The sequence below is a fragment of the Pleurodeles waltl genome, chromosome 11 (genome assembly GCF_031143425.1).
Source record: "Pleurodeles waltl isolate 20211129_DDA chromosome 11, aPleWal1.hap1.20221129, whole genome shotgun sequence".
Taxonomy (NCBI): domain Eukaryota; kingdom Metazoa; phylum Chordata; class Amphibia; order Caudata; family Salamandridae; genus Pleurodeles; species Pleurodeles waltl.
This window is the reverse complement of record NC_090450.1, coordinates 627,116,561-627,132,631: the sequence shown is the minus strand read 5'-3', so window position 1 is coordinate 627,132,631 and position 16,071 is coordinate 627,116,561. Positions and strand designations below refer to the sequence as shown.

At 44.1% G+C, this 16,071-nt stretch overlaps 1 protein-coding gene across 2 annotated transcripts in view; it reads right to left on the bottom strand.

The window, feature by feature from the left end:
• The window catches only part of LOC138265938 (zinc metalloproteinase-disintegrin-like VLAIP-B), a 206,638-nt gene that overhangs the window by 164,105 nt on the left and 26,462 nt on the right, over positions 1-16,071 (bottom strand). The gene's annotated exons all lie outside the window — the stretch shown is intronic.

The following is a 16,071-nucleotide window of genomic DNA, read 5'->3' as shown; positions in this document are numbered from 1 at the left end:
AAGTACCTATGGATATCTGATATATGGGATTGTCAATGGACCCTTGTTATATTCTCCACCCCCCTCCCCCACCATAATTTTCCATTATGATATTGGGTCTGGAGAGGTGTAGGGGGGGGTGGGGGGGTCATATTGTCCATGCAACAATCAGTGAGGTTCCATGAAGCCATAGGCTGAGGAACGAAATGGAAAAGGCAGACTATTAAAATTGTACGCACTTGATTGAAATTGTTTTGGGGAGGGCAGTCACAATAGGCTGGTGTCTATGCACAGAAAATGGTTTCATTTTAGGATACACTTATTTGAACATTTTTCTGAAGAGGTAAGTTATATGAATATTTAACTGGTCGACTGCCACCATCAGTAGATCCTGCTACAGCAAAGTGTTATTTAGGGAGTTGTATAGAAGTAAAATGCAAGGAAATGTTTATCACATGTCTAACAGCAGGTCCTCTGCCAAGCAATCACTGTAAAGTTCACACTACAATAGAACAAAAAGAAGGACTATTAAAGCCAAGGTACACACCAGATAGCCTGGAATTCTTTTTTAATGTACTATGGCTGTTAGGCACTTTTTTTTCCCCTTAATGCATTGTCAGTAGTTGGCTAGCCTGGTAAGGTAGTAAAAATGAGTCTTGTAAAAGCCATGAGAAACTTATATTTCCAGGTGGGCAAGGTAAGGAAGGGAACATCTCTATAATTATAGCTTCCGATTTTCTGGTATATATTTTCTGTCTGTATTTATCCATATTTATTTGTTGCCTATCTTATCAGTATTTATAGATAATTATTTTGTGTTTTGTGACGAAATGATACATTATCTTATGTATTTCCCTATTTAACTGATAAATGTGCACTCATACATTGATGAATGGCGTCTTTTAGCAAATTAAGCAGCCAAATATAACAAAAAACATCGTAGCCACAGGTAAATATTGGGAATATTCTTCAAATATGTCGACATATGCTGTTACGTAAGAATATATAATCCTCTTTTTCAACTCCTTATGCCATGGGTGTCAAACACAAGGCCCGCGGGCCGAATCCGGCCCGCCAGACCTCGTCATGTGGCCCGTGTAGCCGCCGCCGGCCGCCAGCCTCACCTTTTATTCTCGTTTTTTTTTTTTTTGACACAAGAAAGCCGCCTCTTCAGCGCATGCGCAGCAGCCTACAAGCCAGAGAACATCTGCCCTCTAGCAGCGCCGGCCGTTCTACACAGGAAACCTCCACTTTACATGCTTTCATTATACCTCCACTTGTTTTTATATTGAGCGCATGCCATCCTGTGATGTGACAGATCCAACGGCTGCCTGAACCCTTCTCTCCTGTACTGTAAGTACATGTGATGTATGTGGGGGGAGGGGGGGGTCTGCTTATTATTCTGCTTAAAAGTCTGAGCGGTAAACTTTGGATATACTGACCACTTCCGTGTCACTTTACAGTGGTATAGGGACCATAAACTACAATCAAATAACCCAAAAATGTCCAAGAAAAGAAAAGTTGATGCAGAGGGAAGGCAATTTCAGGAGAGATGGGAAAGTGAATACATGTTTGTGATTAATGGAGACAAGCCGGTATGTCTTATTTGCTATGAGGCAGTGGCAGTGATGAAGGAATACAATTTACGCCGGCACTTTGAGACAAAACATGGAGCCAAATTTGCTAACCTTAGCCACCAGGAAAAGCAACAAAAAGTCCAAGAATTAAAAGGTAGCCTGCATTCTCAACGGAATATTTTTGCAAAAATGACAGCAAAAAATGATGCAGCAGTGAAAGCCAGCTATCTTGTGGCTGAAGAAATTGCGCGAGCTTCAAAGTGCTTTTCAGAAGGTGCATTTGTAAAGCAGTGTATGCTGAAGGTATGTGAACAGGTGTGCCCTGAGCAGAGACAGGCTTTTAACAATGTCAGCTTGTCAAGAAACACCATCACAGACCGAGTCAGGGACCTAGCCTGTAATCTTAAAACAAAGTTGGCTGAAGAGGCATGCAGTTATCTGGCATTTTCATTAGCTGTTGATGAAAGCACTGACAATACTGATACAGCTCATCTAGCTATTTTTGTAAGAGGTGTGAAGGAACAACTGGGAGGGACATCTTCAATGCAGTGGAGGAATCCATAAATAAAATGAAATTACCTTGGGAAAAGTTGGTGGGACTTACTACTGATGGCGCTCCAGCAATGTGTGGAGAGAGAAATGGCTTGGTTGGACTGTTAAAAGAGAAAATGAAAAAAAGTAATTGTCACACGCCGCTGATAACTTATCACTGCATTATCCACCAAGAAGCTCTGTGTGGAAAGGTTCTGCAACTGGATAACAATGTCCACAGTCACGAAAACAGTGATTTTTCTACGTGCACGTGGTCTGAATCATCGTCAGTTCCAACAATTTTTGAAGGAGGTGGGCATGGAACATACAGATGTGCCATACCATACAGAAGTAAGGTGGCTGAGTAGGAGCACCGTTCTCAAGAGATTTTTTGAGCTTTTGGAAGAAATTACTCTTTTTATGCAAAGTAAAGGGAAGCCCTTGTCAGAACTGTCAGATCCAAACTGGCTGTGCGATTTTGCCATGTTGTGTGACATAACAGAGCATCTCACCCAACTGAATCTGAGGCTGCAGGGCCGCAAACAAGTCATAACCTCAATGTATGAGGCAATAACAGCTTTCCAGGAGAAACTGCGCCTATGGAAGTCACAGCTTGAAAAAGACAGTCTTGCCCACTTTCCTATCTGCCAGAGCATCTCAACCACATTCCCAGGTACTTTTTCATGTGCTCGATTGGGTACCAAAGTGAATCGGCTGATTGATGAATTCAATCGACACTTTTCTGACTTTAAAGAACAAAACTTAACCTTAACCAGCTTTGCCAATCCCTTCAACATCGATGTTGACAGTGCACCACATCACCTTCAAATGGAATTAATAGAACTTCAGTGTAACAGCAGCCTGAAAGCGAAGTTCCAGGTTGCGACAGTCGACGACTTTTACCGTCTCCTCCTCCCTGCTTTGATGCCACAGCTCCGACTTCAAGCTGCACGTGATCTGTCCATGTTTGGGAGCACCTATCTATGTGAACAGATGTTTTCAGTCATGAATCTGAACAAGACCAAGCTCAGATCACGCATCACTGATGATAACCTCCATGCTGTTTTGCGGATTGCTACAGCACAAGACCGAACGCCAGACATCGATGGACTAACCTCAGGAAAACAATGCCAGCCATCTAGTCAGAAAAGTTTTTAAAAAAAGTTAATGCCTTGTGTTTGCCATATGTGTAATAAACAGTGTTTGGCAATATTTGTATGTTTAAAAAAAAAAAATTACTGTCTGTTACCAAAAATCATTTTTCAATAAATTGTACAATAATTGTACATTTGAATATCTACTTGCCATTATTCTGACTATGTTTCTGCTTTCAGAGCTAGTTATTACTTACATTATTACAAAAAACAGTAATAATTGAATGCAGTGACAATAATTTATGATAATAAAGAGTGGACACATAGTCCTACAGATACAACCGGCCCTTTGAGGGTGACCAAACTGCTGATGCGGCCCCCGATGAATTTGAATTTGACACCCCTGCCTTATGCTGTCTATCTACTGAGCTGTTCGCCTGGAATTCATCACAGACAACTTGGAGTCACTCCTATTTGGAGTCACTGTATTTTTATGCATTTAAAAATAAATGCAAACAGGAGATACATTATTTTTGGTCTGTATTTATCTATAAAATTGAAAAATGTGAGCCTTACCTATAATTCCTAAGGAAGGGTTTTCATCCAAGCGAGAATTCCCAACAGGGAGGGGGGGAATATTAGCAACAAAAAGAAATGCACAAATGCAGATTTCTGACATGCATGGGCCAGTGGCTTTTATGCTGCTGGAACGTTAAGTGACATTTGCACAGTTGGCTGGAAATACCTTTTCAAGTTTACGATGTTCATAGATTTCGGTGCATGCTCTGCTTGGTTTGTAAATCAGAAAAAAATATTAAATCCATACAAATTGTAGACACAGGTCTACAATGCCTTGATTTGTGCATGCATGTTTATCAATGCGAGACGTTGTTAAAAAGGTAGAAATTGAGAAATAGAGTATCCTCCAGAGACTGCCTCTTCCCAGTGAAAATCATGTCACTGAACCAAACACTCTTCTCAGGAGCATCAATAAGACTAATCTTTTGCTTGCATGATTGGATATTTATATTTACTTATTTAGATGGACACACTTGCACTTACATATATAGGGTTCACTTCTGGGTTATTTGTTCTTCCATATGTATTACCCCCTTGCTCCTCATAGTGCGAGACCTATTCAACATATACTGTGCGCTGCACTTAGGGAGATAGTGCTGGAAGCCATAACAAAGGGGTAGCCGGGAAATCTCACTTCCTCGTGGTCAGGAATGTCAGTGACCCGGCCTATTCCCCAGTCACATGGTTGAAAAACTACACATGGAAGAATGAATGACAGAAGTTAATCAAATGTTCATGGGCTCACTGACTGCAATATCACCACAAATCTGCAATATTCACTACGAGTGAGGTTGAAGTAAATTTGGACCTTGAATTTTGTTTGAAATAGACGTGTACGTTGTAGACTAGAATTGATCATTACACAGAATTGAACAACACAGACATTCAGCTATGGTTCACAGACCAAACAAGATCGGTAGAGATAAATGCCTCTCCATCGGTTTGCAGGAGACCTATGTGAATTCGACCAGTGATCTCAATTATTATTAAAGGCAAAAGGTGTCAACCCTTCTGATTCTGGTACTTCCCCCACGTTGTCGGAGGCTACAGATCTCAGACATGAGATGCAATGCTTTTTACGAATTGCATTCTCAGGACAAATGGGATGTATGCACCAACTATACATAGTTGCAGAATTGAGGGAACCGAAAAAATACAAATGGGTGATTCAGCAGCAAAGAGCAAAAAATGGATTTGAAGGAGGGCAAATCAAAGATACACAGCTTCCCAGAACTCAGTCACATGACCATGTGTCAGAGCCAAGACTTGCAACAGTCAAACAAGCATTTGCAATGCAACGGGTCTCGCGTTAGCTCACGTTAGAGCTGATAGGTGAAAAGTCGGGTTAGGAGTTTACAACGCTATCGGGAAAAAGTGCATTTATATAAGTAACCCGAAAAAGTGCAATCAACTATGTAAAGCGCTCGACTTCTGCCAAGCAAGATCGCGCTCGTAAATTAGGGAAAAAGAAGTCCACGAGCCCGATGGAAAACAGCGAGCCTCGCATGTTTTCAGTACTTGGTCGCTGCGCTCGAGGAGGGCTAGCCACCGGAAAAGGCATGACTTATGCATGCCTTCGACTAATGAAATCAAGCAGATTTTATTAGGCAAGCCCACAAACCAATAAAAAACACTGACGTGAAGTTGACAGGGCTCCGAGCCCTTTTCTGAACACTAAAGAGTCTCGCTGTGATACGCATGCGCGAGCGCATGCAACGCAGGCTCAACCCTAAAAAGGAACTGCCTGAACTGGGTGTGGATGCCTCTTTCTTGCTTCCAACAATGCTCTGGGTGGGAGGTTGGAATGCTCGAGGGGGTGCAGTGGGAAATGTTTAGATCTTTGTACTCATACAGAAAAAGACAAAAAGAAGTTGCATAAATGACATGGGAAAACGTCATGCTGGGAGACTTGCGGTGCTGCAAGTCACGACTCCCATGAGCACACAGTCAGATAATTTTATATTAATCCTCTATGATCATTTTCGAGGTTGGGGTGGGGGAAATATGGTGGAGTTGGTCCACCCTTGGCAGACAACAGCTGTTCTTCATTTTGTTTGGGATGGTGAAGGAGAACATTATATGATCTTCTGTCCCTTCGACTAATTCACCACCCTGTCTCCAGGGCAGTTACCTAGGTGGAAGCGCTTCCTTTATTTGTGGTTTGGCAGGTGCTAAAATTATATTCTTTGGCGTTTGAGTGGGCGACTGAAAACATACAATCGAAGGTGAAAGTCCCAGCAATTTTATTGGGTTCTTGTTGTGCACGGTCATAGCCGATTTAGTAAGATAGAAGTACGTTTAGCCACTAGTGTTTTTTTTTTTTCTTCTTTTATTCCCCCCTTCTTTTGAAACGCTTGACTAAGATGTGTTTCTTGGACAGGCTCCTAAAAATGTCAGTGACCTGGGCCTCTTTGGACCTCCCAGAGCTTGGCTATTTCTGTTCTCTCTCTTAACTGGGCTGGTGCCAAGAAGGTAACAATGCTAAAGGGACATTCAGTTTCTAATTATTTCTAACTGTTCAGTGATTTTGAATCAATTATTGCATGCACAACGAAATAATGTAATTTCCACTGTGCCAAAAAAGTAAGTTTTTTATTTGTTCACAGAATTGAAACCTGGTACAGATGAAAACCTTTTTAAAAAGGTTAAGCAGTCTGCTGGCTGCGCCCTTGGCCGTGAAATCAACTCAAGGCTTAACTCACAATCCCGGATTCCCCGCTGGTCCACACGAAAGTCTTAACCTCCCTCCTGCCTCGATGTAAACTTCCAAAAAGAAGTGTGTCGAGAAAGAGGCTAATAAATGCCAGCCTTGAGTGTAACATCGGCTCATTTTGAGCACGTATGCACTTTACAATCACACTACTGGTGCTTAATGACTTACTAAATAGTACTAATGAACCAACACATGCCTAATCATATCTAGCTATGCGATTTATAAAGTGCTACAACACGTTGGACAAAAAGTTGAGGAATGAAAAGTAATTTCGAAAAAAAAAAAAATTCTTCAGCGATGAAAGGTTCGCTGGTGTTTCTGTATCGAATTATCACTGTCCCCAAACCAGTGCTTAATTTGTAAATAAAAAACGTGCCAGTGCCCAAAACTCGCTTTTGAAAAAAACGGCTGCTGCAATTAAATGTGAAAGCAGGAATACTGAGGCACCGTAATCCTGAAGCCATCGATCTCGGGCCTCTTTAATCCATTTACAGCCACCCTCTGCCCCTTCTGCTCACTCTTGCAGCTTTCCGTTTTCTCCCACGGTTGCGCTTTTTCGTGTTTCTCTTCCTCCATCTTTCCAGTATATGTCTGTTGCTCGCAGCAAATGCTTGAGGCAGAAAAATAAGTGCCGACCCTCAAAAATAAGTGTGGTGGCCCGCACCGGAAACCACCGGCTCAAATTAAGCACTGCCCCAAACTCAAGATCAAACTGGGCTCGATTTGTATTTTGCCCGAGGGAAGCTTTAAAATAAGAGCCAGCTGACTGAGAAACTCACAGAGATTCCGTCTTATAGGTCTATTATAGAGACGTGCATCAACAAAAACAAAAACAAGAACGGGCAAAGCTGGTAGGCCGGACTTTGAAAAGCTGGTTTAATTGCTATCTTTTTTAAAGGGACATTGACATGCTAGAAGATCGGAGACAACGGGAAAGTAACAGAAAAGGTCGTTGAAGAAACTGTATTAGATAGCGGTAAAACGAAGGGGGGGGGGGGGAAATTGTACATTTCATGGATACGAACAGTGGAGAGGGGGGGGGGAGCATGGAGACAAGGAGTCTAAAGCAAATGAAAGCCGTGAGAGGCGAAGTGGATAGGGAGAGTAAATAGGAATAGTCAGAGGGGTAGGTGAGAAAGAGAGAAGACAGGTGTGGGGGGGGGGGGGGGGCACGACAGGACTAATGGGAAAAGAGATCGACAGCAGGTGGAGACAGAGCGGGACTGACAAATAGGGACAGAAAAACACAGAAATAGGTACTGAACGGTGAAGAAAGTGCACCATTTTGATCTGGCAGGGGAAATCATCACCACACTTTCAAATTATTTACCTATTAACCTCCCTCTTTCACGAATATCAAAGCAAAAAGCATTACAACACTCAAGCAATTCATAAACTATAAATCTGTCATTTTATCGCATTTCCGTTGCAATCCTTACTTGCACTCAGGGCCGGCTTTAACGCTGGAGGAGCCCTGTGCAACAGTATTTTTGGCGCCCCCCCCCCATTCCCAACACCCCACATCGGTAGGTGCTTTTAAATCGCAAGCTTCTGAGGTCAGATACACTCTTTACATCCTACCCCCCACCCCCCCTCCCCACACACACAAATCCAGGTCAACACCCGGTGCGGCCGCACCGCCCTAAAGCTGGCCCTACTTGCACTAACACTTGCAACGTTTATATTGTGGAAAATGTCAGTGTTTTGATTATAGGTGGTTTATTTCAAGCATTTTCTTAACCCACGGACCTCTGACATTGCTTGTATCACGTCGGACCTTGTAGTAACAATAGATTGCGCCAATCACATTTCGTTTCACCGTCGTGGGGGGAAGTGCGCGATTTTTGCAACTTTTCTAAAGAACAGTAACAGTGGCACAAGCTAGTGACTGGTGGCGCAGACAGGAGGAGGGAACTGGCACGGGTATACTTTGTTTCGCCGGTGTCTTTGTTCCAGCGGTGTTAAGTGGCTGTCTTAGCTATGGAATAAAAGGTTGCAGAATTAATTTCAGTGCACTGATCTCTCCATGGAAGCCTCAGGAGAGACTGGAGAGGGGCAACATGTTTTACAAGCTAGTTTTCATTACTAGTTCATTTTGCTATTTTGGTAAGCGTGAAAGAAGCCGGCAGATGCACCAATCAATATAAACGACTAACAAGGAAACCGGCCTCACATGATCAGGAAATTACTTCAGAGCCTCACCCCTGCAAATAAATGAGGAACTCTAACAGAGAAACATGCATTAGTGAAACTTCAGGGCTCGAACGCGAGGGACGGGGCACAGATTGGGCAAACCTGATGCGACACCCAAAGCCACAATATCCGGGGACATTGCGCTCAAAAAGAGTGCAATGTCTGTGACAAGCACTATTCTATTACCTACCAAAATTGCGTAATGCTCGGGTCCTTTGTTTAACGAGTCAGGGACAAACGCCAGGCATGTGATGAGCCTTGTGAAAGATGTAGGGGAAGAATGTGTCTGGTGGGAGGGATGGGGTGGGATTTAGCAACAATTGACAAAGCAAAATAAAATGGGCCCTAACCAAATTTTGGGTTTTTGTGACGAACACTTGTGAAAGGTCATCATTTAGTGCAGTTTGAAGTACTTTGCCTGACAGCTAGCAGGGGACTACTGACAGGGTTTAGCTTGGATCAGTACCGCAAAGACAGTGCCATAAGGTTTAAGGTCTTTTATTTTTCTAGATATTAAGTGAGGGAGCAGCGAGCTACCCCAACTCTTTCTATGGAGCTGCATGGTATTCGCATTCCTTCCCTTCATCTTTCCTTCCATCGTCAATCCTAGCATATCTCATTCCTTCTATCTATTCTTCTTGTCATCATTTCACACTATTTTCCAGCTTTTGTCTTCTTTCTTTTTTATATCTTTGTTCCAATGGCCAGTGTTATACAGTTAACAAAAAAACAAAAAAAGTCTTTCAGTTTCGATGTTATAAAAAAACATAGCACAATTCAGCATTTTGTAACAGAGGACAAATAGGAGTGCCAACACGTGTTGAGAGGTCTTTGTCAAAATCACTGCCTTTCCATCTCTGTGTCCCAGGAAGGCCTATTCGGTCAAGCACACAGGGACTTCTGTCAGTGCCCAGGGCCTAGTGAGCAAGAAGCGGGGGTCGGCCCTTCACATTCTTGGCTCCAAGGCTATCGAACGGCCTTCCCACCTCCATTCGAAATCAGCAGTCTGAACCGGTTTTTAGAAACTCCTTAAAAGTCACCTCTTTGATGCATGAGTTTCTGGGAGGCCATTCTAGCAGTCTGGAGTGGTGGTCATTTAGCACTGGGAAACCCAGTCAGGTAGCCATGCACTATAGGAAAAACAGTTTGAATTGAACTGAATGTTTTCCATTAGGAGTGTGCCATCTGTGCTACCTGCTTGGTCACATGTATACATGTGTGTGGTAGTTATAAAGCATAAACTGAGTCAAACTGCAGCAGTGGGCTCTCCAGAGTCAACTTCAATGACATCATTATGGGCTGCAGCATTTCTTTTGCCACTCCTTCAGGGCTGCACTGCAGCCTGAGTGAAATAGTGCACACAGTATTTCACAGCCATTTTCACTGCACCAAGTAACTTATAAGTCACCTATATGTCTAACCTTCATTTACTGAAGGCTAGGTGCTAAGCTAATGTGTGTGAGGGCACCCTTGCACTAGCAAAGGTGCCCCTACTTTGTCCAGGACCAATTTCCCAGACTTCATGAGTGTGGGGGCACCATTATAAGCATGCACTACATATATGTATCTGCACAATGGTAACCCTGAATATGGCCATGTGAAGTGCCCAAGATTGAGAATTTGTACCCCCAGTCTGATTCTGGTATTGGGGAGCCAATTCCATGCACCCTGTGGGCTCCACCATGGACCCCCAGTACTGCCAAACCAGCTCTGAGGTTTCACTGCAGCCCCAGCTGCTGCGACCAAATAATTACTTTGAAAGTGCTTAGAAGTAGTAATGCCACTATTTTTGACTGGTTTTTAATATTTTACGGATCTCTCTATTTAAAAAAAAAAAAAAAAAAAAAAAAGAGTTACGGGGGGGGGGGGTTTGGGGATGGGGTGTGCCGTCTCGAATTTACTTTTAAATACTTTTTGATCGCTGTTATTCTGGGGTCTTGTTTTTGCACCGGTGCCTATGTTTTTTTATAGGCTCCCAGTGCCGTTTCATTTTCTGCACTGGTCAGCCATTACAGTGTCATTTTCGGCAGCCATTTTCGTTGCCGCTCTAGTTTTTAGATTCTGAAGCCAGGTCCGCCCTCCCACATGACGGATTTAAATGCGGGCGGCCACCAGCCGCGCAGCAGACGTGTGCAGCGGGCGCACCAAAGGCAAGCCCGTCTGCGCCCTGACGTGCCCAGGGATACTGCCCATTTCTCCACTAATAGGCTTACCTATTCTTCCTCTCAACTGCAGGCTCTCGGAGGCATTCATACATGTCCTACCTTAGTAAGTACTCCTCAGCCTTTTGCTTGCTCTTCCTGTCCTTGCTGCTCTTGGACGCCCACTGCTGTCCCATTGATTAATCCTTCTTTTCATCAATTGGGCAAAATGTTGTTGCTCAACTGCCGCTCTTTATCAGCGCACTCTCTACATATTCTCATGCTCCTGGAAGAGCAAGCGCTTGATGCTCTGTTCCTGATGGAAACTTGGCTGAACAAAGATTCCTCAGTTGATATTTGTAAATCTTTAACCCCCCCCCCCCCCATCTACTCTATAGTTCATATAGATAGACCCCGGATAAGAGGTGGTGGCATAGCCATTATTTATAAAAACACTATTAAGTGTGTGACATCGCCCCTTGAGATTCCAGAGTGTGAAGGGATGACCTTTTCTATATACCTGTCATCCACTTTTACCTTCTCTGGAATTCTCCTCTATCGCCCTCCAGGCCCTTGTGCCTGTTTTCTGGAAACTATACCCGATGTCGTGGCTAGTCTTATAGGTAAGACTCCTAATTTTACTATCCTCGGGGATTTTAACATTCATTTTGACAGCTTAGACTGTCATTCGGCGAAATCTCTGTTAGAGACTCTTTCACCGCGTTAGACATGGTCCAATTTGTCACTGGCCCCACGCATTTGAAGGGGCACACCCTAGATCTTATTTTTAGTAACATCTCTGATCTCATTATTTCACCCTCTTTGCCTTTACTTTGGACAGATCATTTTCTTCTGTCATTTAATTTTCCCTATGATGCTCCCAGAGATCCTCAACCCAGGCTCACTATCTCCGGGCGTACTTGGTCAAAGCTGGTGCCAAGTATATGGCATACTGCACTTCGTGCCTCCTTTATGATTAGCGACTGTTCCTCCCCCTAATGCTGCTGACCAATTTGACAGTTGGATCTGTACCTCTCTGGATTCAGTGCTGCCCGCCAAATTGAGAATAAAAAAAAAACCTTCTCATAAATCTAATCCATGGTTTTCGTCTTCTCTACTAGAACTCAGAAAGAATTGTAAAAAATTAGAGAGAACCTGGAGAAAAAATTACAGTCCCTCTGCTAAAGAAGCTTACCGGCAAGCCATTAGATCCTATAATCATAATATTAAGGCAGCTCAATCTGCTTATTATAGCAATAGAATAGAGAATTCCTCCAACTCTCAGAAATAAATCTATCTGATTTTTAAAGAGCTTACTTTAACTCCTATGCCTGCCCCTGTGATAGAAGCCTCTACTATACATAGCAATTTACTAGCAGCTCATTTTCAGGGCAAGATTACTAAGATATATTCCGGTTTTCCTTCGTCCTCCCCCCAGGAGCCATTGGATGAGCAGGCTGTGAACTCCCCTTTTATTGGGATCTCGTTAACTATTTTTTCACCCCTCACAGATGCTCTAACCTTTAAATTTCTTTCTGATATTAAATCTGGCTTCCCCTTGGATCCTGCCCCTCCTGCTATCCTTCTGAGGGCTGCAGACATTATTGTCCCACCATTGACAAAAATACTTAATAATTCTCTGTCCTCAGTCCCTCAAACATGCTATTATAAAACCTATTCTAAAGAAACCAAAGCTTGATCCCTCGGTTTTGGATAATTACAGACCTATTGCTCTTCTTCCTATTTTAGCTAAGATTTTGGAAAAACATGTAAATTTGCAATTGACCGGTTATCTTGAGAGTCATGAGCTCCTACATCCCACTCAAATGGACTTTAGTGCACAACATAGTACAGAATCAGCACTCCTTACGGTGACTGAGTCTGCTCGTCAATTACTAGATCAAGGAGGACATGCTGCTATCATCCTCCTTGATCTTAGTGCAGCCTTCGATACTGTTGATCACACTCTCCTTTGCAACAGACTTTCGAAGGCAGGCTTGGGAGGCCTGGCCCTCTCTTGGCTTTCTTCTTTCCTTATAGGAAGGACTATACAAATTTTGAACTGTTCCTTTTCGTCCGATATTGTTCCCTTGACTTGCGGAGTTCCTCAAGGCTCCTCTCCAAGTCCAAAGCTTTTTAATATCTATTTATCATCTTTGGCTAAAGTAGTCACTCCCCACAATCTATCAATGGTCACCTATGCAGATGACACACAATTAGTGGAATCCCTTTCCAGTACTGGGGTTTCTTCTTCCGCTAATATGGCCGGTTGTATGAAGGACATCAGCGAATGGATGACCCAATCCAAACTTAAATTTAATGATGGCAAATCTGAAGTACGGATTGTAGGCAATGGCTCTCCAGCTTCTCCTTTAGCATTGCATTCGGAGGCCTTCGTCAATTTGCCCCACCTAAGGTGCAGGTAAAAAGCCTAGGCTTTTTGCTTGACCCCCGCTTGACGATGGAACTGCAAGTAAAAAGAATTTCCTCTGTCTGTTTCGGTCTTATTAGAGCTCTTAGGAAGATTCTCAATCTTCTTCCTCTTACAGCCAGAAGAATTCTTATTCAAGCGTTGGTTCTTTCCCACCTTGATTATGGGAACTCTCTCTATCTTAGTTCCCCAGAGTATGTAGTAAAGAGGCTGCAGATTGTGCAGAACGCGGCAGCTAGACTCATTACTAACGCTCCCAGGCACCTCTCTGCCAAACCGGCTCTTGTAGCACTTCATTGGCTCCCAAACGGCGTATCCACTTTAAATCTATGTGCATCACCCACAGAGCTTTACATAATAGGGGCCCTCTCTTCTTCAGGAGGCTGATCTCTATTTATGTCCCCCATAGATACTTGAGATCATCTTCCACTCGGCAGCTTTATATACCCCGCGTTAAGAGATAATGGTAAGGTAACTCTTTCACCACTAAGGCTGTCCGTCTCTGGAATGCCCTGCCTTCTGAACTTCGCCACGAACCATCAGAACTTCTTTTTAGGAAGAAGTTGAAAACTCTCCTCTTTAGTAGCTAATCTGCTTTTCTTGGTCTTCCGAGAGTTATTGCGTACCTTTAGCGCTGGGATGCCCTAGGGGAGCTATGCACTTTATAAATCCATAAAACTAAACTAAACACCTCACAGACAGGTGTCTGCCCTCCTGAGGATTGAGCAGCTTAATCCCAGGAAGGCAGAACAATGAATTTCCGTTAGGAGAGGGGTGTTACACCCTCTCCCATTGGAAATAGATGTTACAGGCATGGGAGGGGTATACTCCCAGAGCCTCTGAAAATGCTTTGAAGGGCACAAACGGTGCCCTCCTTGCATAATCCAGTCTACACCGGTTCAGGGATCCCAAGTCCCTGCTCTGGCATGAAACTGGACAAAGGAAAGGGGAGTTCCCACTCCCCTGTCCATCACCACTCCATGGGTGGTGCCCAGAGCTCCTTCAGAGTGTCCCTTGGTTCTGCCATTTTGTTTTCAGGATGGTCCGGGAACTCTGGGAGCATCTGAGTGGCCAGTGCCAGCAGGTGACGTCAGAGATCCCTCCAGATAGGTGCATACGTGGTTAGGAAGCCAATCCTCCTCTCAGGGCTATTTAGGGTCTCTCCTCTGGGTGTTTCCTCCGATTCAGTTTGTAAGACTCCACTGGACTCCTCTGCATCAACCGCAGACTGTTCCTGGAACTGTGTAACTGCAACAAAGCATCCAAGAAGGCTACTCTAACCCTGCAACTTCAGCTCCAGCCAGCAACTGCAACAGTTTCCAGGTTGTGCACGCTAGGAGGACTGCCGGTCTTCATTCTTCACCATAAGCACCGAAGGAATCTCCAGTGGAGTAACCGAGTCACTTCCCTGCTTCAGCAGGCACTTCTCTGCAACGACAACCGGTACTCTGAGACTCCTCTCCGGTTGACGAGCGTGATCCCTGGAACACAGGTGGTGGACCAAAATGATCCTGACTGTCCAAAGGTCCAGCTGTCCACATTTGGTGGAGGTAAGGGCTTGCCTCCCCGTGCCAGACAGTACACCTGTGCACTGTGTCTTCTATAGCTCCTTGGGCTTCTGTGCACTTCTTCCAGAAATCATTTGTGCACAGTGTAGCCCACATCCCCAGCACTCTATCCTGCACTGCTCAGCTCCTAGAGTTGTTTTCTGGCGGCGTGGGATCCCTTTGCGTAGTGCTGTGAGGACTGCAATTTGCAACTCCGTTGTCCCCATGTCCTGAGACCCCCTGTGGGTGCTGCCTGGTCGTCTGAAGGCTCTCTAAACTGCTGAGAGTCCCCTCTGTCTCCTCAGTCTGAGTCGAGACCTCAAGGTCCCCCCCTGGGCCCGGGGATCACCTCTTTGCCGCAAAACGCATCCTTGCGTGAGCCAAGGCTTGTAGGCGGAATCCAGCGACAAAAACCAGCTTGCATCCAATGACTTGACGTGGGACATCTCTTGCACCAAGCAGCAACCCGCAGCTGTCTTCTTTGGTGCATTTCTGTACTTTTCTCCTAACCGGAAAATCCACTTTTGCACCTTCATCTAGGTCAGCAGGGGCTCCTGTTCTTCCTGGGCTCTTCTTCGACTTCTGGACTTGTCTCCTCTCTCCATAGGTCTTCAGGTGCAGGAATCCATTGTTTGTTTCTTGTAGTTTTGTTTGTTTTTTGCATAATCTTTTACCATGACTTCTAGTGTGTTCTGAGGAAACTTGTTGTACTTTACTCCTATTTTCCTGGGCTCTGGGGTGGGGTAGTTTACTTACCTTTGGTGTTTTCTTGCACTCCCAGTGTGCCTCTACACTTGCCGGTGGGGAGGGGGGGGGGGGGGAAGGGGTGGGGACACAGACATTCGCATTCCACTATTTCAGTATATGGTCTATGTTGCCTCTAGGCCCACTGCAACTGATTGAGTTTTTCACTGTTTGCACTATTTTATGACTGTGTACTTACCTGATTTTGGTTACTAGTGTATATATTGTGTATAATACTTGTCTCCAGAAGGAGTATTGCCGCTAAGATATATTTGGCTTTGTGTCACTAAAATAAATTACCTTTAATTTTTGGTAACACTGTGTAATGTCTTTTATTGTGTATAAGTACTGTGTGACTACAGTGGTATTGTAAGAGCTTTGCATGTCTCCTAGTTCAGTCTTGGCTGCTCTACTACAGCTACGTCTAGACAGCCTAAGTTGCTAGACACTGCCTACATTTCACAGAGGTGGATCAGTGGACCTGGTATAAGGTGTAATCTTTGGTACCCACTAAAAACAGGCCAGCTTCTGACATTCTGCAA